At 49.1% G+C, this 23,001-nt stretch overlaps 1 protein-coding gene across 1 annotated transcript in view; it reads left to right on the top strand.

Annotated features, from left to right (window-relative positions):
- Nucleotides 1–9,027: 9,027 nt before the first annotated feature.
- Nucleotides 9,028–23,001, top strand: part of PLEKHA2 (pleckstrin homology domain containing A2) — a 108,296-nt gene continuing 94,322 nt past the window's right edge. Inside the window, exon 1 of the mRNA XM_008273961.4 lies at nt 9,028–9,109. The gene's annotated coding sequence lies outside the window, so the exon portion shown is untranslated. The remainder of the gene's footprint in view (nt 9,110–23,001) is intronic.

Consider the following 23,001-nt stretch of genomic DNA (forward strand, 5'->3'; position numbering starts at 1 on the left):
CATTAACAAAAACAGAACACTCATTTAAAAAAGCAATTAACAACAGGGGTCACTGTGCACTAACTTCCCATGCAGTACCTCTGCTCTCACAGAGTTGTATTATAATTATGTCTAAGTGCTCCCAAAAAATGTGTCTTCTTGGATGCTTCTTTAAAGTTAATTAAGTTTCAAAAAAAATTAACTTCAAGATGCCGTGACTTTGAACAGCCCTTGTCCCAACTGTAGAGAAACAGTTTTTTTGTGTGTGTATGTGTGTGTGCAAATTGTTGAACTCTTAGTATGGAGTTGATCTTCTGTGTATGAAGTTAACTGAAATAGATCTTCATGGAGAATGGGACCGGGAATGGGAGAGGGAAGAGGTGGAGGGGTGGGAGTGGGAGTGGGAGAGCAGGTATGATGGGGAGAATCACTGTATTCTTAAAGTTGTACTTACAAAATGCATAAGTCTGTGTTCCTTAAATAAGTGTATTCTTTGGGGGAAGAAAAAACCTGCTGTGACCTTTGTGTGTGTGTTTTTTTTCTTAAGACTTATTTATTTGAACAGCACAGCAACAGAGAGGGGAAGAAAGCAACAGAGAGACCTTCCACCCACTGGTTCAGTCTTCAAATGCCTGCAATAGGCAGGGCTGGGCCAGGCCAAAGTCAGGAGCCAGGAGCTCTATTTGGATCTCTCACTTGGGTGGCAAGGACCCAAGCCCTTGGGCCAGCATCTGTTGCTTTCCCAGGCACATTAGCACGAAGCTGGATTGGAAGTAGAGCAGTTGGGACTTGAACTGGCACATCAACACAGTCCTTGGGCCCTTGCACCCACGAGGGAGACCCGGAAGAAGCTCCGGCCATAGCGGCCATTTGGAGAGTGAACCAACAGAAGGAAGACCTTTCTCTCTGTCTCTCTCTCTCACTGTCTATAACTCTGTCCAAAAAAAAAAAAAAAAAGGAAAGACAGAGAAAGAAGTCTTTCATTCACTCATTCACCCCCGAAATGGCCGCAACGGCCAGAGCTGGGCCAATCAGAAGCCAGGAGCTTCTTCTGGGTCTCCCAGATCAGTACAGGAGCCCCAAGCACTTGGGCCATCTTCCACTGCCTTCCCAGGCCATAGCAGAGAGCTAGATCAGAAGTGGAACATCCAGGACTTTTTTTTTTTTTGACAGGCAGAGTGGACAGTGAGAGAGAGAGACAGGGAGAAAGGTCTTCCTTCCTCCAATGGCTGCTGCGGCCGGCACACCACGCTGATCCAAAGCCAGGAGCCAGGTGCTTCTCCTGGTCTCCCATGGGGTGCAGGGCCCAAGCACTTGGGCCATCCTCCACTGTACTCCTGGGCCACAGTAGAGAGCTGGCCTGGAAGAGGAGCAACTGGGACAGAATCCGGCGCCCCAACTGGGACTAGAACCTGGTGTGCCGGTGCCGCAGGCGGACGATTAGCCTATTGAGCCGCGGCGCCGGCAGGACTTGACCAGTACCCACATGGGATGTCGGCGCTGCAGGCGGCGGCTTAACCCGTTGCACCACAGCACCGGCCCCTCCAACAGTCTCTTGGTGGAGTCTTTTGGTTCCCCTATGTATAGAATGATGTCATCTGCAAACAGAGATAATTTGACTTCCTTCTTTCCTAGTGATTTGCATGCCTTTAATTTTTTTCCCTGGCCTAATGGCTTTGGCTAAAACTTTCAGAAGTATATAGAATATGAATGGCTCATCCCTTCTTAAGTTATCCATTTGTAAAATTGCAGATGGGGGGTCACTGTCCCCCTAAACTTTTCATAAGCTCAGTGATCCCATTTTTCCACCCAAACCTTGCTATCAAATGGGTGTTTGTTCTTTTTTCAACTTTTGCAGAATTCATGTTACTGATAAGGGCTCCTTTCAGACTGATGTCTTATGCTTCTTAGTGTCTCAAACTAGATGCTGCTCAGGCATATTATAACAAGTTGGTACAAGTTTATTTTGGTCCAAGAAGTTTTTGAAACCCACACGGAGTTTTTCCAGAATGAGCACATCTCAGGAGCTTTTTGAAGACACCTTGTTTACTGGAGGGAATGTACGGAGTGCCTCCTAGAGGCATGCAATGGCCAGCCCAGGTGGCTGTTCCTGGTGACCCGGATAGAGGGACCTGTTTCAAAACTGAAAAACAGCACAGTGTTTGATGAGGATGCCTGAGCGCCTAGACTGCATTTCCCGCTCTGGCTCCTGACGTCGACTCCCTGCTAATGGAGACCCCTGGAGACAGCAGGTGATGGCTCAAGTAACTGGACTTCTGCCACCCACATGGGAGACCTGGATTGCATTCCTCCCAGGCTTTGGCCCTGCTCATTGTGGGCACTGGAGGAGTGAATCGTTGGAATGGAACTCTATTTGTCTCTACAAATATTCTTAAAAACCCTGAGAGATAAAGAGTCTGTATTAGGAAAACCAACCCAAATTCAACACAGCTTTTGACAGCAATGTTCAAAGAAAAAGCACAAGGGGGAGACTGCCCTCCTGAGTATCACAAAGAGCGAGTGAGCTCTTGGCTGAAGGGGAAGACTTCACTCGCCTGCTTCTGTGTTCGTGACTGCCGGGCCCCGTCCAGGCACGGGGTGGGAGGCTCTGCTCCCCTCTGCATAGTCCTTTGCCTTGCTCCAAACCCATCTTGTTGGTCCTGAGCATCCTCTCCAGGCAGGACAGGCCTCCCCTCCGGGGGCACCAGGCCAGGGTCCTCCTGCTCAGTCCTCCTGATCTCACCCATCACAATGAGCCGCCCTTCACCCCCCAACCCCAGGGAACAACACAGAGAAGTGGAAGTTTCGAGAGCTGGGGAAGTAGTTTAACCAACGACACAATCGGTTTGCATTTGAGCTGCTGAGAAAGGGGGAAGTTGGTCAGGCAGAGAGAGTCGAGCTGGGGGTTAGCAAAGGGAATGGGATGGGCACCAACGTGACTGGACACGGCAAAGAATTTCCTTAAAAGCGTGAAAATAATTTTGCAGAGGGATAGCGACACAAAAAGCAATCTAAAGAAGAACAACTTACACACCAAAACCTCAATGTCACTTGACTCCCAGAGGGCAGGAGCTCAGACGTTCAAAGGAGGGGCATCCTCTCCAACTGCTGAATATATTTTTAACCCCTTTGGGGGTTACACTGGTTCCGGGAAGAGGACAGGCCCTTACCCCGGGGAGGTGTCTTTGCTGATGCTATGAGAAGGGCCGAGGAGCTCCCTGTTCAGAGCGAGGTGGCCTGCGCAGAGGGCACAGAGGTCACCCAGAAATACTCCGGCCATGGTGTGTTCAGCCCAGAAATTCAGCCAGATTTTCAGATCCAACACTTGGAACTTGCGAGACTCCCTGTGGGGCTGCTCTTGTTTATCCCACTTTGGAGCTCAGCGAGTGACATCACCGAAGGAGCTTAGAGAGCACGTCCAAGTTTTGCAAGGCGCAATCTTCGGAATGGAAAACAGCTATGGGGGCTGGTTTGAAAGAGTCATAAATAAAATCCTGGGCGGGCAGTCTCCACAGGGGCACCCTGCACGGTGGAGGAAGCCCAGCGGGCAACTGCCCCATTGCACACACTCCGCTGCTCCCCACAGGGGGACAGGACCAGGTTGTCCCCAATTACCAGTCTACTCCTTTTACTATGAACTGGGTCCTATCGGATCCAAGTCAGCCCTGTAGTAAGGAGAAACAGAGCTTCAGAAACGAAGTTAACTTCTGAACCAAGTGCAGACCAACGCCCAGCTCCCCAGGCACCAAGCAGATTCTAGACGTCTAAGCAACTTGTCCCCAGCCAGGACCATCAGATCCAAGACAGAGGCTGCCAACCCAGCCAGGAGAAAGCAGGGCTTGGGGAGCCTGGAGACCATGAGCTCAGGAACTGGTGGGTAGGCAACCCTTAGAGGCGCCGGCATTTCAGGCGACTTTTACTTCCCTTTCTGCAAAACCTCCAACTTCCTGCCCCCTAGGGGCTGGTGCTTAAAGGCCTCTCTCTAAAGCCTCATCTACTTCATTCCTTCTCTCTCTGTTCTTTAGCAACACTGAGGCTGAAGGAGGTCATTTTACTGCAAGAGCCAAAGGCCACACTGGTAATTCTACCCCCCACCTCCCACCTGCAATACACCCATTTTTTTTTTCTCTTGCGGTTTTATATCAAAGCCTCCAAAGTTTGATTACTGATTGACTGAGGGCATGCTTCGCTACTTCTGGGTTTTCAGCAGTTTCCATTCATTCAACATGCCTTGATGGAGGCGCTTTTGCCATATGGGTGTTACCCTAAATAACAGGATTCCAAAGCCCCGTTCCCATCCCAGGTGCCCTGGTGAGAGGAGTCAGGGAGTGAACGGCTCACATCAACAGCTCCAGTCACAGGGCCTTTTTTCAGAGGTTTGGTGAGGCCACGGCAGCCCAGAACGGTGCCTAGCAAGGAGGGGGTAGGGATGCACACAAGAGGTACTGTCCAGGAGCTTTAGCAAGGCACGGCCCTGCAGGTAGGATACAGCTAAGAGGGGACAGAAAGGGCACTATAAACCCAGGGACAAGTGTGCATGGACGAACCAGATGGGGGGTGGCAGTGCCGCGGGGTCCTAGTCAGGTAGATGAGGTAGGAAGAGGTGCACCGGAAGACGCTCCTAACGATGTCTGCCTCCAGCTCTCTAACTCTGCCCCTTGCCCGTCAATCCAGCAACGCCCACTTTCCCCTGGTGCACCTGTTCCATCCACAGCCAGAAAGGAGGCAACGCCGTGTTGGCTACGTGAAGTGAAGCTTGACAAGACTCCCAGAAAGCCTCGCACGTGCTGAGCTCCGCCCAGACTCCACCCTGCTGCATATTTGTCCGGGGCCCACCACCTGCTACCTCGTAAAAGCAGCTGTTACACATGGGAATGGCTCCTGTTTGCTTTTTGGCTTCTGGCCCTTGCTCTGGGTCCTTCTCTGGCCTCCTCCCACACTCTGTCCCCACAGGCAGCTCTGTGGTCCACTCGCGATGGGCAGCTCTGCGTGGAGTGGCCCACACTCACTCTCATAAACCCTGCCTTCTCTTGTGCACTGTGTGTGTGTGCCTCTGAATTATCTCAGCGAGGGCAGAGGTGCTGGTGCCCATACACACAGGAGACAGCAGAAGCGGCAAGTGAGGGCAAACCAGGAAGGAACCAGGGAGGCTTCTGAGCAGGAGCACGAGCGACCAGATTTCTGTTCTAGAAAAGTCCCCGTGGGGGGGGACACCCACATCCCCGAGACTGCCTGGGAATGAGTCCCAGCTCTTTCCCAATCCCAGCTTCTTCCTGCTTGCACCCTGGGAGACAGCAGGTGATGGTCCCTGCCCCCCAATGAGTCCTTTGCCTTGGCCCAGGCCTGACTATTGCAGGTGTTTGGGGAGTGAACCAATGAATGGACAATCCTTCTCTCCCTCTGTCCTGCTCTCCTTCCCTCCCCTGGCCTCTGAAATAGAAAAAAAAATTATACACACACACACACACATTTTAATCCAACAGCCCACCAGACTGGAGTGGGAAAAATCAATTGATGTGGAGGTGAACCCGGAGGCAAATCCCCAAGTGGCTTCTCTGTGACTTTTGTCCCATTAGAGCAGGTCGAGCCTTGCTGAGTTGGTCTAGTAATCTCCCTGGGAAAACCTCTACGGAGGCCTCTCCACAGATAAACTACTTGGAGTTGAATCTACTTTCCTAGCATTTTTCCTAAACCTCAAATATAGTTCCAGGTAAGAGAACCTGAGGGTTGGTTTTTTTTGTTTTTTTTTTTGTTTTTTTTTTTTTTTTTTTGAGGCTAAAGGAAAGAGGAAGTTTATTCTAGCGACTGAATGAGCATGTAGCAGACAAACGCCTGAAGAGCTAGCACCCTCCCAAGTGAAGACAGTTCCGGGTTCTTAAGGGGCTCAGAGGTGGGCGCTGTGCTGGGGGAGGACATGACGAAAGCACGGCAGGAATTAGTGGCGGGGGCCAACCAGAGCCATTTCCAACATACCCACGGCTGTGGGGGATCTTTTGAAAACTGTATTCTCAAGCCCCACCTACTACCCACAGAGTCAGGAACTTGGGGCCCAGCTACCCACTGTATATTAACAAGCCAGGCAATTCTGATGTGAGGCTAACGTTTGAAAATCTCTCCCTGATGGCATCACAGAAGGTTGTATGAACAACTGATCCCCAGGCTCAGAAGATTTCAGAGTTAGAGAGAGAGAGAGAGATCTTCCATCTGCTGATTCACTCCCCAAATGGCCACAATGACCACGGTTTGGTCAGGCCAAAGCCAGGAGCTTCTTCCTAGTCCCCCATGTGGGTGGCAGTGGCCCAAGTAATTGGGCTACCTTCTGCTGCTTTCCCAGGCACGTTATCAGAGAGCTGGGCTGGAAGTGGAGTGGCCGGGACTTGAACCAGTGCCCATATGGGATGCTGTTTTTGCAGGTGGCAGCTTTACCCGCTGTACCACAATGCCAGTCCCAGAAGATTCTGTTTTTAAGAGAAAAACTTCAAGTTCAGTGAAAGTCATCATCAAGCCACTTAGAAGTCTCATGTGACAGGCATGAAATTATTATTTAACAAACATTCAGCAAGTGATTTGTCATTCCAGTTTTAGCAAATGTGCTGCCGAAGCAAGCGCGTCAGCAAGTGATTTGTAAGACTCACCATGTTGGCCAGCGCCGCGGCTCACTAGGCTAATCCTCTGCCTGCGGCGCCGGCACCCCAGTTCTAGTCCCGGTCGGGGCACTGGATTCTGTCCTGGTTGCCCCTCTTCCAGGCCAGCTCTCTGCTGTGGCCAGGGAGTGCAGTGGAGGATGGCCCAAGTGCTTGGGCCCTGCACCTGCATGGGAGACCAGGAGGAAGCACCTGACTCCTGGCTTCAGATCGGCGCAGCGCGCCGGCCATAGTGGCCATTTGAGGGGTGAACCAATGGAAAAGGAAGGCCTTTCTCTCTGTCTCTCTCTCTCTCACTAACTCTGTCTGTCAAAAAAAAAAAAAAAAAAAAAAAAAAAAAGATTCACCATGTACACTATACTCTGAGCAAAGGGAGAAAGAAAAAAGGTACAAGGTTCCCAACTATTGTGGGATTCCACCACCACCTTCTTCATTTTCAAGAAATATTTTTAACACCAATGATAGTCACTTGTAGAAATCACAGCCCCATAAATACTAGGAGCCTTCAAAAGGTTCATGGAGAATGTGCATTATGAAAAAACAATGCATGGGATTCCAAATTTTTTGTACCAGAATAAACTTATTTGAGAGGCAACAGAAATACAGGGAAAGAGAGCGTGAGTGAGTTAGCCAGCACATCTAAGAGTAAGAACTGTCACCTGCTGGTTCACTTCCCAGATGCCTGCAATGGCATTAGGCCAACCCCAGGAACTGGGAACTCCATCCAGGTCTTCCATTTAGGTGGCAGAAACCCAATTACTTGAGCCATCACTGCTGCCTCCCAGGGTTGGCATTGGCAGGAAGCTGGGGTCAGAAGGCAGAGCTGGGAACCGAATCCAGGCACTCCACCAGGGGATGCGGGCATCTTAACTACTGGGTTAAATGCCTACCTTTTAATTTGATTTTTTTTCCAGGAACTTTTTGAGGTATCCTGTGATGTACAATTACTCAGCATAATAATAATGTAAAAAATATAATTACTCAGCATCAATAATAAAAAAAAAGACTCCTTATAGGAGACTGCATTGGGGCTCACAGAACTGCGTGTCCAGCCCTGTGCCCTCACTCTGGCCCACGGGCGATTGATTTCCTGTCTGGCTGAAGCAGCCACCATCCCCGAGATGGCCAACAAGCACAGGCTAAATTGTGACAAGGAGCAGAGCCTGGGTTTCTAGACTCTTCTGCAGCTGCACTCGCACAGCTCTCATTTTCACCCATGCCCCAAGGCCCGGGCATTCCCCTTCCTTGCTTCTTAACCCAGATAGTGCCGATCACAGACGACAAACACACACAGTGTCAGCCCCCTTTGACCTCTCATCCCTCTTAACTCTTAACAATTTCCCAGACTGCTCTTCCAGGATCCCAAAGGGAGCATCTGGCCTACAGGACCCCAAATATTGACAAAAGGAAGCTGAACTTTCCCAGGAATCGGACTCACACTCCCCTCAGCTGTTGGGTCACGTGTCCCCGGTCAGGAGCACCCGGCTGCACCTCTGGGGCCACAGAGGAAGCGGAAACGCTCAGTGGTTAACCTCCTTGGAATTTGGGGTTCCCAAGGGTTTGCCCCGTGAAGACAAGGGAGTCTTTCCCCGGACCCCTGGCCTTTAATTCCGGAGCACTGGGCCCCCACCGTCTATTCCCAAGGGAGTTTTTAAGGAGATGGCAGCTGCAGCATTAACAGATGACTCCAGGCAGGAGGGGAAAGGCCTGATCTATAAATAAATGCACCGCTCCTGGGTGATGCGCTGTCGGCCTCCCCACTCCCACCCCGGTCACCCTTGTGACTGTCAGGGCAGTCTCAAGCCAAGGGATTAGTGCAATCACAAGGTCAACAATAGATACCCTGTCCATAAATACTCCTGGAGAGCTTTAGTCATGGTCCAGGAACCAGGAGGAAGAAACCGAGAGGGGGTGGGGAGCTGCAAGCCTGCTAGGGCTTGGGTTTTTTCTTCTTCTTTTTAAAAGGCCCGACTTCCCACCAACATGTGAGATAGCATGATGGGGAGCAGAGAGGCCGGTTCCATAATAATATTCTTGCTTTCAAGGTGGCCCTTCTGCTGCCCGCAACAAAAAGCAGATCCCCAAATTCTTTGTGAAAAGAAACCCAAGAGCTGGAACCAGCCGAAATTTCAGAATCTCTGTAATCACAGACTGCACATTATAGCTCAGGGCCCCTGCACTGAGGAAGCCGAGGAATGGTTTTGTAGTTCATCTCCCTGGATATGCAGACCAGTGGAGCAGAGACAGCATCTGCCCGAGGGGGCTTGTTCCAGGGGTCCTCGCCCTCCTTTTGGGGGGGGGGGAAACGCGGTCGAGAGCTCCGTGGGGGAACACGTTGCTGCCAGCTTTGTGCCTAAATAAAGAAGGCTATGCTGTGCTGGTGTCAGTGGCACAGCCCTGATATTGTGCCTTTTCAGCAGACAGAGGGGAGGACAGGGGCGGGCGGGCTTCGCGGCACAGCAGAGACAGCCTCCGGAGCCGCTCGGGTGAGTCATCTGGCACCGCACACCGAGCACTTTAAATATGGGTGATGGGGGGTGGGGGTGGGGAGAGGCCAGCGATGACAGCTGAAGGTGGGTATCTCAGTTTTGGACCCCGTGGGTCTAGTTCAATTATTGGTCCCTTCTGTTCCCTTTTAAGTGAGACTCAACTAAAGATAGGCTCCCTCTGGGCCTATGTTACAGGAGGTTAAAAACTGAAGTTATTTTTATTTATGAAAAATTTTGTAAATGTATTTATTTGAAAGGCCGGGATGGAGGGAAGAAGGAGGAAGGGGTAGGGGAGGGTGGGGAGAGAGAGAGAGAGAGAATCTTCCACCTGCTGGTTCATTTGCCAAATGCCTGCAATAGCCTGAAGCCAAGAGCCTCCATCTAGGTCTCCCATGTGGGTGGCAGGGACCCAAGTACTTGAGGCATCATCTGCTGTCTCCCAGGGTGCATGTTAGTAAGAAGCTGAAACTGGCGACAGACTTGAACCCAGGCGCTCTGATAGGGGATGCAGGCATCTCAAGCAGCATCGTAACTGCTGTGCCAAACAAGTACCCTACCCCAAACTGCAGTTATGTAGGGTGACGTGGCTAAGGCAGGTCTCTAACCCAATAACAAAGTAGCTCACTGAACATAGCCACAAATGTTATTAACATCAACTGTTATTAACATCTTGTACTTTTTAAAAACCAAGGTGTAGGTTCTCAGCTGCAGAGTGAGTGGTGTTTACAGCTGGAATTCAGAGCAAAGATTTGGAACCCTGCCTACCCCCCTCCTTGCTTGGTACCCATGTTAGGTGGAAAAACAGATGTGACAAGTTGTGCCAATTCTTAGCCGCAGAGGAAAGCTGCGGACTCAAACTCCACATTTGCTTTTGGAGACACAGCCTCTGTCTCTGTAGAAAAGATTAAAGATGATTGTGATCAGGCAAATGGAATGCAAGCAACTCTTAAGAGAGGTCAAAAGCTAGCTAAGTATAGCTGTAAAACGCTGTGTGTGTGTGTGTGTGTGTGTGTGTGTGTGGGATCAGAACCATGTGAAGATGAATCTCATGTAAGGTGATAGTCAATCAATATTAAGTGTCTAGAAAGCCCAAACCCGATGAGACAGTCAAGCCACAGAGATTTTTAGATCTTAAATGCAAGCTTACTGTGCACGGCAGACTGCACGGGTCCCCGTGCTGAGGACGTCGTGTCTTATGTGTCAGGTTGGATTGGTGAGTCAAGAAGTGAATTACTAAAGCTAAAAAAAAGTCAGCTGAGATTTTGCACCATTAGTGAGGAGAGGCACTGACAGATATCACCAAAAAAGCTGCGTTTTGCTGGCTGCTTGAGACCAAATGATGTCAGCATTGGAGGGATGGGCTGTCATAACCTGCAGCTTGACTTACAGCTTTTAGATTTTTTTTTAAACACATGTTGGTAATGATTCCCTGTCCTCAGCCCCAGCCAGCTGCCCTCTACGCCCTTCTGCCACTTGGCAATCCCCACGCAGGCCGTGACGCTTTTGCTCAAAGCCTCTTGCAAAGTTGTTGCTGCTGTTTGGGGAGCAAGAGGATTTACCACCAAGGGTTCCCTCCACTGGTACACATTCAGCTATGGTGTCCTGCTAGTAAGAACTCATGAGAAAAAAAAAATCAGTGAGAGCGGCTCAGTGAGTGCCAGGGGTATTTTCTGTGGCTCAGCCAACCTTGCACCACCTGGCTCCTCCAGCTCGGTTTCACGCCCTCCACTGCAGCTGTGAAAAGACGGGATGGGCAAACATTCCACAGGCACCTGTCGGTATGCGGCAGGCCCTTTGACAAGCAGCAGATACGGGACAGGAGTACCCTCTGGCTTCAGTTACCCAGTTCAGCATGGGCCCAAAATATTGCAATGGAGAATTTCAGAAATGAACAGGTCCTAAGATTTAAATAACATGTGCTACAGTACACTGTTAGACTTGTTCAATTTTAACTATTGTTGTTCATGTGCTTAATTTATAAACTTTATCATAGGTGTGTACGTACAGGAAAACACGTCATGTCCACAGGGTTTGGTGCTCTGTGGTTTCAGGTGTCCACTGGGGGTCTTGGAACACATACCCCATGGATAAGGGAGGATGCACTCTGAGCGTTTGGCAGAGTCATATTCTGATTCTCTTTTGGTTCATCCTCAGGCAGGACCCAGCTCATGGTCAGCAGATACAAGCTGGTAGGAGCCATGTACTGACTGTCAACATCAAGGGCAAGAGGCCTTGAAAAAAAGTCTACAGTATTTGGTGATTTGACACACCATCCAGTACTGTATAGTATCTGCTAGAGTTTTGTCTTGCCTATCAGTGTATCAGATGACAAACAGTGGAGCTGGCATCATGGTGAGGCAGGTTAAGCCACTGCTTACAATGCTGGCATCCCCTATGGAAATGTTTGTTCAAGCCCTGGGTGCTCCACTCCTAACCCAGCTCCCTGCTAATGCACTTGGGAAAGAGTGGGGGTTGGCCCAAGTGCTCGGGCCCCTGCCACCCACATGAGACCTGGATGGAGTTCTTAGCTCTTGACAGGACCCAGCCCCAGCTGCTGCAGCCATTTATGCACTGAACCAGCAGATGGAAGACCCCTCTCTTCATTTCTCCCTGTCACTCTGCCTTTCAAAATAAGTAAATTTCTAGAAACACTGACAAATAGCAACTGGTATGTTCCATGGACATAGTCATGATCTGCCTTCCCCAAACATGAGGGGGAAGTTTTTTTTTTTTTTTTAAAGATTTATTCATTTACTTGAAAGTCAGAGTTACAAAGAGAAAGGAGAGGCAGAGAGAGAGAGAGAGAGAGAGAGAGAGAGAGAGAGTTCCATCCACTGGTTTACTTCCCAGTTGGCAGCAATGGCCAGAGCTGAGCTGATTCGAAGCTAGGAACTTCTTCCTGGTCTCCCACATGGGTGCAAGGGCCCAAGGACCTGGGCCATATTCTGCTGCTTTCCCAGGCCATAGTAGAGAGCTGGATCAGAAGTGGAGCAGCCGAGACTCAAACCGGCACCCACATGGGATGCCGGTGCTGTAGGCGGTGGCCTTATCCTCTGTGCCACAGTGCTGCACCAAGAAGTTATTTTCTTTGTTTTCTACCACATACACTCTACCATGCTGAGCACGGAGCTGGAAATTAAGGAGCTGCGTGCTCATCTCCAACAGTCCTGTCCCAGCAGCAGCTGACAGATCCCTTGTTCCACCTGTTACCGGACGAACACTGCAGAGACATTTGAGGGTGTGGATGGTGTGCTCCAAGGAGAGGTGGCTGAGGAGCAAGCCGGCTTCAGAACAGCTCATGCCCACAGATGCTCTCGCTCTCAGCCTCGTCCCCACTGCATCCTTACGAATGCCGGGTGCTAGTGTAGATAACATGGGATGCTGGTAGCCCAAAGACAGGCAGATCTGCTGTCTCACCTGACATCGTCACTAAAATTCTAAACTCCAAACATCTGGGCTCCTGCTGCTTGGGCAGAACGAACATGTGTAATCTCGATATGCAAAAGGGAGGGGACTCCATCTGTTTATACAAGAAGAATTCCAACCTCTGCTAAGTGGTCGGGAACACACATGCATAGAAGGGGTCAGGGAAAGACCGCTGCCAACAGGGGGGTCATGTGGGGTCCACCCAGTGCACACTGGGGACCCACAGGAGGGAATAGCTCTTTCTGTTAGGGGGAGGGGGCGCTGATCAGGACAGAGCACACAGACGGAATGGTATTTGATCTTTGACTTGACAGCTGAGTAGATTTGTGTTTGATGATAGCATAAGGAGCACTGTGTCCAGAGTAACACATGGGTGAAGTCATGGTAGAACCCACTAGGCGATGCGGAAATTGCTGTGGCCAAACAGAGGGCCATAGGGAACCCAGGGAGAAACGAGAGCATGGGGGGTGGTCTAGTGGCTAAGACACCCACATCCCACTCTGTTCAAGCCCCAGGTCCTGGTTCCAGCTTCCTGCTAATGCAGACCCTGGGAGGCAGCAGTGATGGATCAAGTATTGGGCTCCTGCTGTTCGTCTTGGGAGACCTGGATTGAATTTCTGACTTCCCATTTTGGCCTGGCCTAGCCTGCCTGCTCATTCACTCTGTCTCTCTCAAATTAATTTTAAACAATTTTTTTTAAAAAAAAGAGTGGAGACAGAAATATGGGGCAAGACCATATTTAGGTTCTATAGTAAGCATATGCTTTGAGCTTCCCATGCTCTTTTACTGGTAGGTGTTCTTCCTTTCCCTTCTTTCATATTGATGGCCGTGTTTCTGTGTTTCTGAGTGTAGCACATCTTTAAGTATCTTTTGCAGGGCCGGACGAGTGGCGGCAAACTCTTTCAATTTCTGTTTGCTATGAAAGGTCTTTATTTCACCTTCATTCACAAATGAGAGCTTAGTAGGATATAATATTCTGGGCTGGCAATTTTTCTCTCTTAGCACCTGTGCTATGTCTCGCCATTCCCTTCTAGCCTGTAGTGTTTCTGATGAGAAGTCAGCTGTGAGTCTGATTGGAGATCCTCTGAGAGTAATCTGACGTCTCTCTTGCACATTTTAGGATCTTTTCTTTATGTTTCACTGTGGTGAGTTTAATTACAACGTGTCGTGGTGAGGATCTCTTTTGGTCATGTTTACTGGGGGTTCTATGAGCTTCCTGTACTAGGATGTCTCTGTCCTTCTCCTAACCCGGAAAGTTCTCTAGTATCTCACTAAAAAGGACTTCTAATCCTTTCTCTCTCTCCATGCCTTCAGGAACTCCTAGAACTCGAATGTTGGTTTTTTAAATAGTATCCTGTAGATTCCCAACAATATTTTTTAGATTTTTAATTTCCTCTTCTTTTCTTTGGTTTGACTGTATCCTTTCCTGTTCTCTGTCTTCTAAGTCCGATATTCTCTCTTCTGCTTCACCCATTCTGTTTTTAAGGCTTTCTAATGTGTTTGTCATTTGATCTATTGAGCTCTTCATTTCATTTTGATTTCTCTTCACTATCACACTTTCCTGTTCTACTAGTTTCTGCGTTTCATTTTGATTCTTCCTTAAAATTTCATTTTCACGAGAGAGATTTTCAATCCTGTCCAATAAGGATTTCTGTAGTTCAAGGATTTGCTTTTGAAAACTTCTAAATGTTCTTATCATAATGGAAGTTTTTAAACTCCAGAGAGACATACTCAGATTTTTGTCACAAGATCAACCTAGATCAGAGGGCAGGGGAAAAAAAATCCACGGAGAGCCATCACTCTCCTGATTACAGTCTTCCACGAGCCTGAACCCAAATCCAGACTTGTCACTGCCCAGCAGGGCCTACCTGCCGTCATTTACCACTTTCCCTCCCTGGGTGGTACTGCTGCAGTGGGTCTCTGTTCAGCTGCTTGGACCCAGCAAGCTCTCTCTACCCCAGGACCTTTGCATTCACCTGCTGTCACTCATGCCTGGAGAGTTTGTTCTTGGTATCTCCCCACAAGATCCTTCCCAGTGGGTTTTCTCGTTTTTTTTTTTTTTTTTTTTAATTAAAATGTATTTTTTCGAAAGTCAGAGTTACAGACAGGCAGAGGCAGAGAGAGAGAAGGAGAGACAGAGAGATCTTCCATCCACTGGTTCACACCCCAAATGACCATAATGACCAGGGCTGGGCCAAGCCAAAGCCAAGAGCTTCTTTCAGGTCTCCCATGTGGATGCAGGGGCCCAAAGACTTGGGCCATCTTTTGCTGCTTTCCCAGGCACGTTAGCAGGGAGCTGGATTAGAAGTGGAGCAACCGGGACTCAAACCAGCACTTTACCCACTATGCCACAGCGCCAGCCCCTCACCATACTGAAGATGGTTACATCCTTCCAATCACCTCGTCATATTCCAAAGGTGTGGTAACTTCTCTTTATCCCCACAAATGTGCTTCTTGAGGGAAGAGGTCACCCTTGTCTTATTCACCATCATGTCCCTAGAGATTGCATGCATGAATGAACGAATGAATGGTCAAAGCAAGAGATCATAAGGACCTGAACCAAGGCAAGGAGAGAGAACAGGAAGGAGGGAAGGAAAGACGTGAAGCTGCGAGAATTAGCATAGCCTGGTGACTACTTGGGTGTAGGTGTTGAGAGAAGAGGAGGAATGAGATTGACATTTAGGTTTCTGGCTGGGTGGATGGTTTTATCCTTATAGAGACAGGAAATGCAAGAGAGAGAGGTCTAGGAGGCAAAGTAAATGAGATCAGCTTCAGGCACAAGAGGGTACTTCACAAACTTGTGAAAGTTTTACAGTATCTTTTAATTTTTTTCCATGAACTTTTTGCAGTCCCCTGTCGCTCCCCCTCTTCACGGAGGAACGACACAGGACCCTGCGCTGTTCTTTCGTCTGCTCGGCCCTTCCCAGGTTTGCTGCTGGTCCTTCCCGGGTTGGCTGCCGTCCTTCCACCTCCGTGGAAGGGCGGTTCCCCCTGCCACTTTCCCCACTTCCGCGGGGGTGTGGCACACTGCCGGCCGGCTCTCTCGGGGGCTGCTCAGATGTTCCTCAGGTGTTCCTGGTGCATGTTGTCTCTCTCCTCCTTTATAGTCCTCTTCCACCAATCCCAACTCTGCTACCCACATGCCGAGTACGCTGCTCTCCTCCAATCAGGAGCAGGATCAGCTCCTGCAGGTCATCACTCAAGTTGGCGAGAGGCAGCTGTGTAGAAGTTGTTTACTCCCTTCTCAGTGCCATATTGTGGGAGAGCAGATGCATAGAATAAGTCTTAATTCCAGTAACTTAGTCTAGTCCGAGTTGCTCCCCACAGTCCCCTGTCTCTTTCCTGCACACATATGTGAAGATACTTGGGAAAGTTTGTGGGAGCCGGCTTTTGGACTAGTGGTTGAGATCCATATATCCCACATCAGAGTGTCTGGGTTTGGTATCTGGTTCCGACTCTCAATTCCGACTTCCTAATTTGGATTTGCAAGGTACCAGCTGGTGGCTCCTGCCACCCATGTGGAAGACCTGGCTGGAGCTCCTGGATTTTTGGCTTTGGCTCGGCTCTGTCCCTGTTACAAGCATTTTGTGAGTGAACGACTAGATGGTAGCTCTCTATCCCTCTTTCTCTCTACCTCTCAAATATAAAGAAGCTCATGGGGAAAAAAGAATTAAAAGATTAGGTGTATTTTGGTGCAGTTTGAAATCCACATGTAGTTTTCATAATATGCATTTTCCATGGATTTTTTTTGAAAACCCCTCACATATACAAGTTCAAAATTTTCATGCATTCATTTGGGATCTAGGGATACTATGGTGTCTTTTAATTCAATTTCTATGAACTTTTTGAAGTACCTTCATATCAAGTTTGGGACATACCGGGGTCAAGAAGAAATTAGACATAGGAATCTGGAGGCAAGGAGAAAGCCACAGCTCAAGATAGTATTTAGGGGTATAAACGCAGATGATACTTAAAGCAAAAGGTACTGTGCCATAGAACGTAGGCATTTTAGCTGCTGTGCCACAATGCCCTCCCCCTTCTCTAAGTTTATATAAATAACAGGGCTGGCTGCCACTTGAGAGATGGGACCCCATGTCAGAGTGCCAATTCGAGTTCCAGCTGCTCCACTTCTGATCCAGCTCCCTGTCAATGCACCTGGGAAGGCAGCAGATGATGAACCAAGTGGCCACCCACGTGGGAGGCCAGGATGGAGCACTTGGTTCCTGGCTTTAGCTTGACCCAGCCCTGATCATTGCAGCCATTTGGGTCATGAACCAGCAGATAGAAGATCTTCTGTCTCTTCCTCTGTCATTCTTTCAAATAAATATTTTAAGGTAATCACAGAACTCATTTTCTTTCTTTTCTTGACAGGTAGAGTCATAGATATAGAGAGAGACAGAGAGAAAGGTCTTCCTTCCGTTGGTTCACTCCCCAAATGGCCGCGCCACGGCCAGCGCTGCGCTGATCTGAAGCCAGGAGCCAGGTGCTTCCTCCCGGTCTCCCATGTGGGTGCAGGACCCAAGTACTTGGGCCATCCTCCACTGCACTCCCGGGCCACAGCAGAGAGCTGGACTGGAAGAGGAGCAACCAGGACAGAACCTGGCACCCCAACCAGGACTAGAACCTGGGGTGCCAGCGCTGCCGGCAGAGGATTAGCCTAGTGAGCCACGGCGCCGGCCACACAGCACTCATTTTCTAGGGCTTCTGTAACAAAGCATCACAGACTTGGTGGCTGAAACGCCATGAGTGGATTGTTTCCTGGTTCCAGAGGCTGAAGGTTTGGTTCCTCTAGGCTTGCAGAGGTCAGCGTCTCGCTGTGTCCTCACATCCTCTCCCGCTGTGTGCATCCCCACCCTAAAGGCCTCCTGTGAACAATCACTCATTTAAAGGCCCTTTCTCTACTCACACAGTCACATTTTGAGGTATTGGTGATGAAGACTTCAATATATGAATTTCTGGGAAGAGGAGAACACAATTCAGCCCCAAACAAACGATGTATAATTTTTAACCTGCATTTCAGATTATTTCCTTTGAAGTTACTTGGCCAAAAAACAAAAAATATTTTAAAAGCTTTTGAAAAATTGCCTTCTCAAGAGACTAGAGGCTGGCGCCGCAGCTCACTAGGCTAATCCTCCGCCTTGCGGCGCCGGCACACCGGGTTCTAGTCCCGGTCGGGGCGCCGGATTCTGTCCTGGTTGCCCCTCTTCCAGGCCAGCTCTCTGCTGTGGCCAGGGAGTGCAGTGGAGGATGGCCCAGGTCCTTGGGCCCTGCACCCCATGGGAGACCAGGATAAGTACCTGGCTCCTGCCATCAGATCAGCGCGGTGTGCCGGCAGCAGTGTGCTGGCCGCGGCGGCCATTGGAGGGTGAACCTACGGCAAAAGGAAAAACTTTCTCTCTGTCTCTCTCTCTCACTATCCACTCTGCCTGTCAAAATAAATAAATAAATAAATAAAAATAAAAAAAGAAACTAGAACAATTGCTGTGCCATAACCTGCTTAAGTTTTTTTTTTTTTAAGATTTTATTTATTTTATTTGACAGGTAGAGTTACAGACAGTGAGAGGGAGAGACAGAGAGCAAGGTCTTCCTTCCACTTCTTTCACTGGTTCACCCCCCAAATGGCTGCCACGGCCAGCACTGCGCCGATCCGAAGCCAGGAGCCAGGTGCTTCCTCCCGGTCTCCCACATGGTTACAGGGGCCCAAGGACTTGGGCCACCTTCTACTGCTTTCCCAGGCCACAGTAGAAAGCTGGATCGGAAGTGGAGCAGCCAGGACTAGAAACAGCACCCATGTGGGATGCCGGCGCCGCAGGCGGAGGATTAACCCTCTGCACCATGGCGCCAGCCCCCTGTTTGAGTTTTATTTAAATAAGTGGATGAATCAATTAAGGTTATTGAAAGGGGAAATATATGTATATGTGTGCAATGATACATCAAAAAGTTCACGGAAAGTAAATAACCTATTTTGATGCAAAAAAATTTGCAGGTGTGTTGCACATGGGACACCTGCATCTGGTATCTGAGTGCCTAGTTCCAAGCCCAGCTACTCTGCTGCCAATCCAGCTTCCTCCCAGTGCCCACCCTGGGAAGCTGCTCATGTGCTTGTGTCCCTGCCACCCACATGGAAGACCCAGATGGAGTCATAATGATGACCTAAAATAGGAATGTCCCTGTGATTTGAGTTGCTGATGTCATAGACACCTCTCTGGTTTCTGCTGTTCTGTCCTCCATCATCTTTAGCACGTGGCTTCCACATAACTGGCCTTTGCACCTGCTGCTCTCTCCATCTCTTACTCCGACTTTCCCGTGGCTGGCTGCCTCTCTGCCTTGAGGGTTTTATTCAACACAACCTTCTCAGTGAGACATTTCCTGGCCACCCTATCTGAAATAGCACTTTCCCCTTTCTACCTATCCCCCTTTTGTGTTACGTTTCTCTTTCTTTGCATTTATTATAACTTAACATATTTATTGTTTTTTTTTCTTTCTCATGTAGAATATAAGCAGCATGAGGACATGAGATTTGTTCATTATTATATATACGTATGGGTTTGTTACTTCAACAAGTTTGTGCAGGTGGCTGGCATTGTTGCATAAGGGTTTAATCCACTGCCTACAATGCCAATATCCCATATGGACGCCAGTTCTTGTCCTGGCTCTTCCACTTCTGATCCAGCTCTCTGCTAATGTGCCTGGGAAAACAGAAGATGACCCAAATGCTTGGGCCCCTGCACCCCCATGGAAGAACTGGAAGAAGCTCCTGGCTTCAGCCTGTTGTGGCCATTTGGGGAGTGAATCAGAAGATGTAAGATGTGTGTGTGTGTGTGTCTAACTCTGACTTTCAAATAAACAGATCTCTAAAAAAATAAAGTTTGTGCCAGGGGCCAGTGTTGTGGCATAGTGGGTAAAGCTGTTGCTGGAAACACCAGCAGCCCATATAGGCACCAGTGTGTGTCCCAGCTACTCCACTTCAAATTCAGTCCTTGGTAATGCCTGGGAAAGCAGCAGCAGATGGCTCAAGTGTTTGGGCCCTGCCACCAATATGGGAGACCTGGGTGAAGCTCCTGGCTCCTGACAGGCCCAGTGCTGGCTGTTGAAGCCGTCTGGGAAGTGAACCAGCAGATGGAAGATCTGTGTTTTCCTCTCTCAGTAACTCTGATTTTCAAAATAAATAAATCTTTAAAAAAAAGTTCATGCAAAAATAGAATTAAAAACTAAGTTTACTTTGGTATAAAAATTTGAAATCCATGCATAGTTCTTTCAAAATGTGCATTTTCTATGAAACTTTTGAAGACTACTTATATACATGGACAAAAAGATTTTCTAAACACTTAAAAATTTTATATATTTTTATTTTATTCAACAGACAAAATTCTTCAATCTACTGGTTCACTCCCCAAATGCCCACAACAGCCAGGGCTGTATCAGACTGAAGACAGAAGCCAGGAACTCCATCTGGGTCTCCCACGTGGGTGGCAGGGACACAAGCACATGAGGTGTCATCTGCTGCTTCCCAGGGTGAGCACTGGGAGGAAGCTGGATTGGCAGCAGAGTGGCTGGGCTTGGAACTAGGCACTCAGATACCAGATGCAGGTGTCCCATGTGCAACTGAAGTGCTGTTGCCACACACCTGCCCCCCAATTTTTTTTAACACCAAAATAAACTAAGGTTTTATTTATTTTCCATGAACTTTTTTTTAAAGGTTTATTTGAAAGTCAGAGTTACAGACACACACACACACACACAGAGAGAGAGAGAGAGAGAGAGAGAGAGAGAGAGAAGACAGAGGGGTCTTCCATCCACTGGTTCACTGCCCAAATGGCCACAACAGCTAGAGTTATGCTGATACCAAACCGGGAGCCAGGAGCTTCTTCTGGATCTACCACGCAGGTACAGGGCCCCAAGGACCTGGGCCATCTTCTACTGCTTTCCCAGGCCATAGCAGAGAGCTGGATCGGAAGAGGAGCAGCTGGGACTCAAACCCAGCGCCCATATGAGATGCCAGCACTGCAGGCGGCGGCTTTACCTGTTATGCTGCAGTGCCAGCCCCTCCATGAACTTCTCGATACATCCTGTTATACATACATATATTTCCACTTTCAGGAAAAACTAGACCTGAGCTGATTGACTTCCTCTCTCTTTTTGATGCCTCCTTTATGTCTTCCAAATTGTGAACTAGTTCCAAGTTTACACGGAAAGTTAATGACAGTCAGAAGAACCTAAACTCTCATTGCTAGAGTTTTCTGCTGTTCTGCCATTCCGAAGAGAGGATATCATAGACCATGAAGGTGTAAATGTAGTTTGCTGGCTGAGTTTACATTTGACAGAGCTTTTTGAAACAGAATGCTGACTAAGCCATCTTTGAAAGTCAGTAGGACAGCATTTCCAAACCTCTTGACTATGTTTGCTGAAATCCTGGGGAGGTAGGAAAGTAACACTAGTGTGTATCATTATTCTGCCATCTTTATTCAGCTCCTGATTAATCAGTTTATGTAAGCAAATTATTTGGTTGGCTCTAGAATCAATAGAAATTATATTGTTAGTCACAAATGTTTAGCCAATTCTGAGACACTATTTGAAATTTAAAATTGCAGTAGTCTAACAAGTGGGGGGAAAAGTGGATCTAAGAATTGCTTATTTTTATTTTTATTTATTTTTTTGAGAGGCACAGGAGACGGGGAGAAAGACAAAATCTTCTGACTGCTGATTCATTCCTCATATGCCTCCAAAAGTCAGGACCAGGCCAAAGCCAGGAACCAAGAACTTAATTCAGATTTCTCATGTGGGTGGCAGGGACTCAAATACCTGGGTGATCACCTGCTGCCTCCCAGGATGTTCATTAACAGAATCTGGCATTGGGAGCAGAGCCGGGACTTGATCACAGGTACTCTGGTATGACATGGGTATCTCAGGCAGCTTTAAGACTTTATTTGAGAGGCAGAGTTACAGACAGAGGAAGAGACTGAGAGAAAGGTCTTGCATCCACTGGTTCACTCCCCAAATGGACACAACAGCTGGAGCTGAACCAATCTGAAGCCAGGAGCCAGGAGCTTCTTCTGGGTCTCCCATGTGGGTGCAGGGACCCAAGCACCTGGGCCATCTTCTACTGTTTTCCCAGGCCATAGCAGAGAGCTGGATCAGAAGTGGAGCAACCAGGATGCAAACTGGCACCCACATGGGATGCTGGCACCAGAGGCGGAGGCTTAGCCGACTTCATCAAAGTGCCAGCCCCCTCAAGAGGCATCTTAACTGCAATGCCAAATGCCCACCCCCAAAATCCAGATTCTGAAACCAGTTGGGGGTGGCTATATGGCACAGTGGCTGAGAAGTCACTTGAGATGTCCATATTCCCATGTCAGAGCGCCTAAGCTTGAGTCCTTGCAGCATTCCTGATAATGCACACTCTGGGAGGCAGCAGGTGAGGCTCAAGTACTTGGGTCCCTGCCACCCATGTGGGAGACCCGGATTGGGTTCTGGGCACCCAGCTTTGGTCTGGCCCAGACTTGGGTGTTGTGGGCATTTGGGGAGTGAACCAGCAGATGGAAGGTTTCATTCACTTTCTTTCTGCTTTTCAAATAAGGTAAAAGTAAAAAATTTAAAATAAACGAATCTATCTGGAGCATTAGGTGGGACTCCGTTATAAGAACAGAAACAGCTCAAGGACAAGATGGGCTTTTACTTTTCAGATGTCAGCTGGGCTGGACCGCCAGGGAGCAGAGCCCAGTAGTCTAGCACCCGGTTTTCCTGCCTGGGGCTTTGATCACTCAGAACATCTGTGGACCCATCCGCTGAGCAGGTGGGCGGGGCACCACACGTGCAGTAGGTTAGAGCAGGTCTCCGCCGGCGATGACGCCAAGACTCCCCTCTGAAACCACAGCGGGGCTCAAAAAAGAGCGATTCTCAGGAGAGGTGGCCTGAGGGAGGCTCCCTACCGGAAGACCGGTGTGTACCAGCGTGCAGGGCAGGCCAACTCCTCTACTAGTTCACCTCCCTTCCAGAGCCCCTTTCGTCCCACCTCAGCCCCGCTGGCTTTCCCCAGAGTCACCAGCAAACCCCTTCAACCTCAGCGGCTCCCATGGAAACAGGTTCACGACTGCGTTCTGCCACCACTGGGCTCTGCTGTGCTGGCCAGCGCCAGTCACCTGCTTACCCACTCGCCCGGAGTGAGGCGGGTGCAGTGCTCAGTCCGTCACCAATTATTCCACCTGCGTTCGGCTGCACCTTTACTTCCCCTTTCACCACTGTTGCCTGGCCCAGCCCCGTGCCACCTGCTGCTAGGATTCCTCCTCTGATAACTAACAACGCGCCACTGATGGTCAGGGCCCCAGCAGTCCCACCAACACGCCCGCCTGCCCGCCGGCCCAGCTCCTGCAGTCTCCGCACCGGAAGGGCCTACAGCAAACCAGCTCCCCCAGTCCTTTTTATTTTGCGGAGGTGGAAAAGGAGGCCAAGCGGTCGCATCTGAC

The sequence above is a fragment of the Oryctolagus cuniculus genome, chromosome 2 (genome assembly GCF_964237555.1).
Source record: "Oryctolagus cuniculus chromosome 2, mOryCun1.1, whole genome shotgun sequence".
Taxonomy (NCBI): Eukaryota; Metazoa; Chordata; class Mammalia; order Lagomorpha; family Leporidae; genus Oryctolagus; species Oryctolagus cuniculus.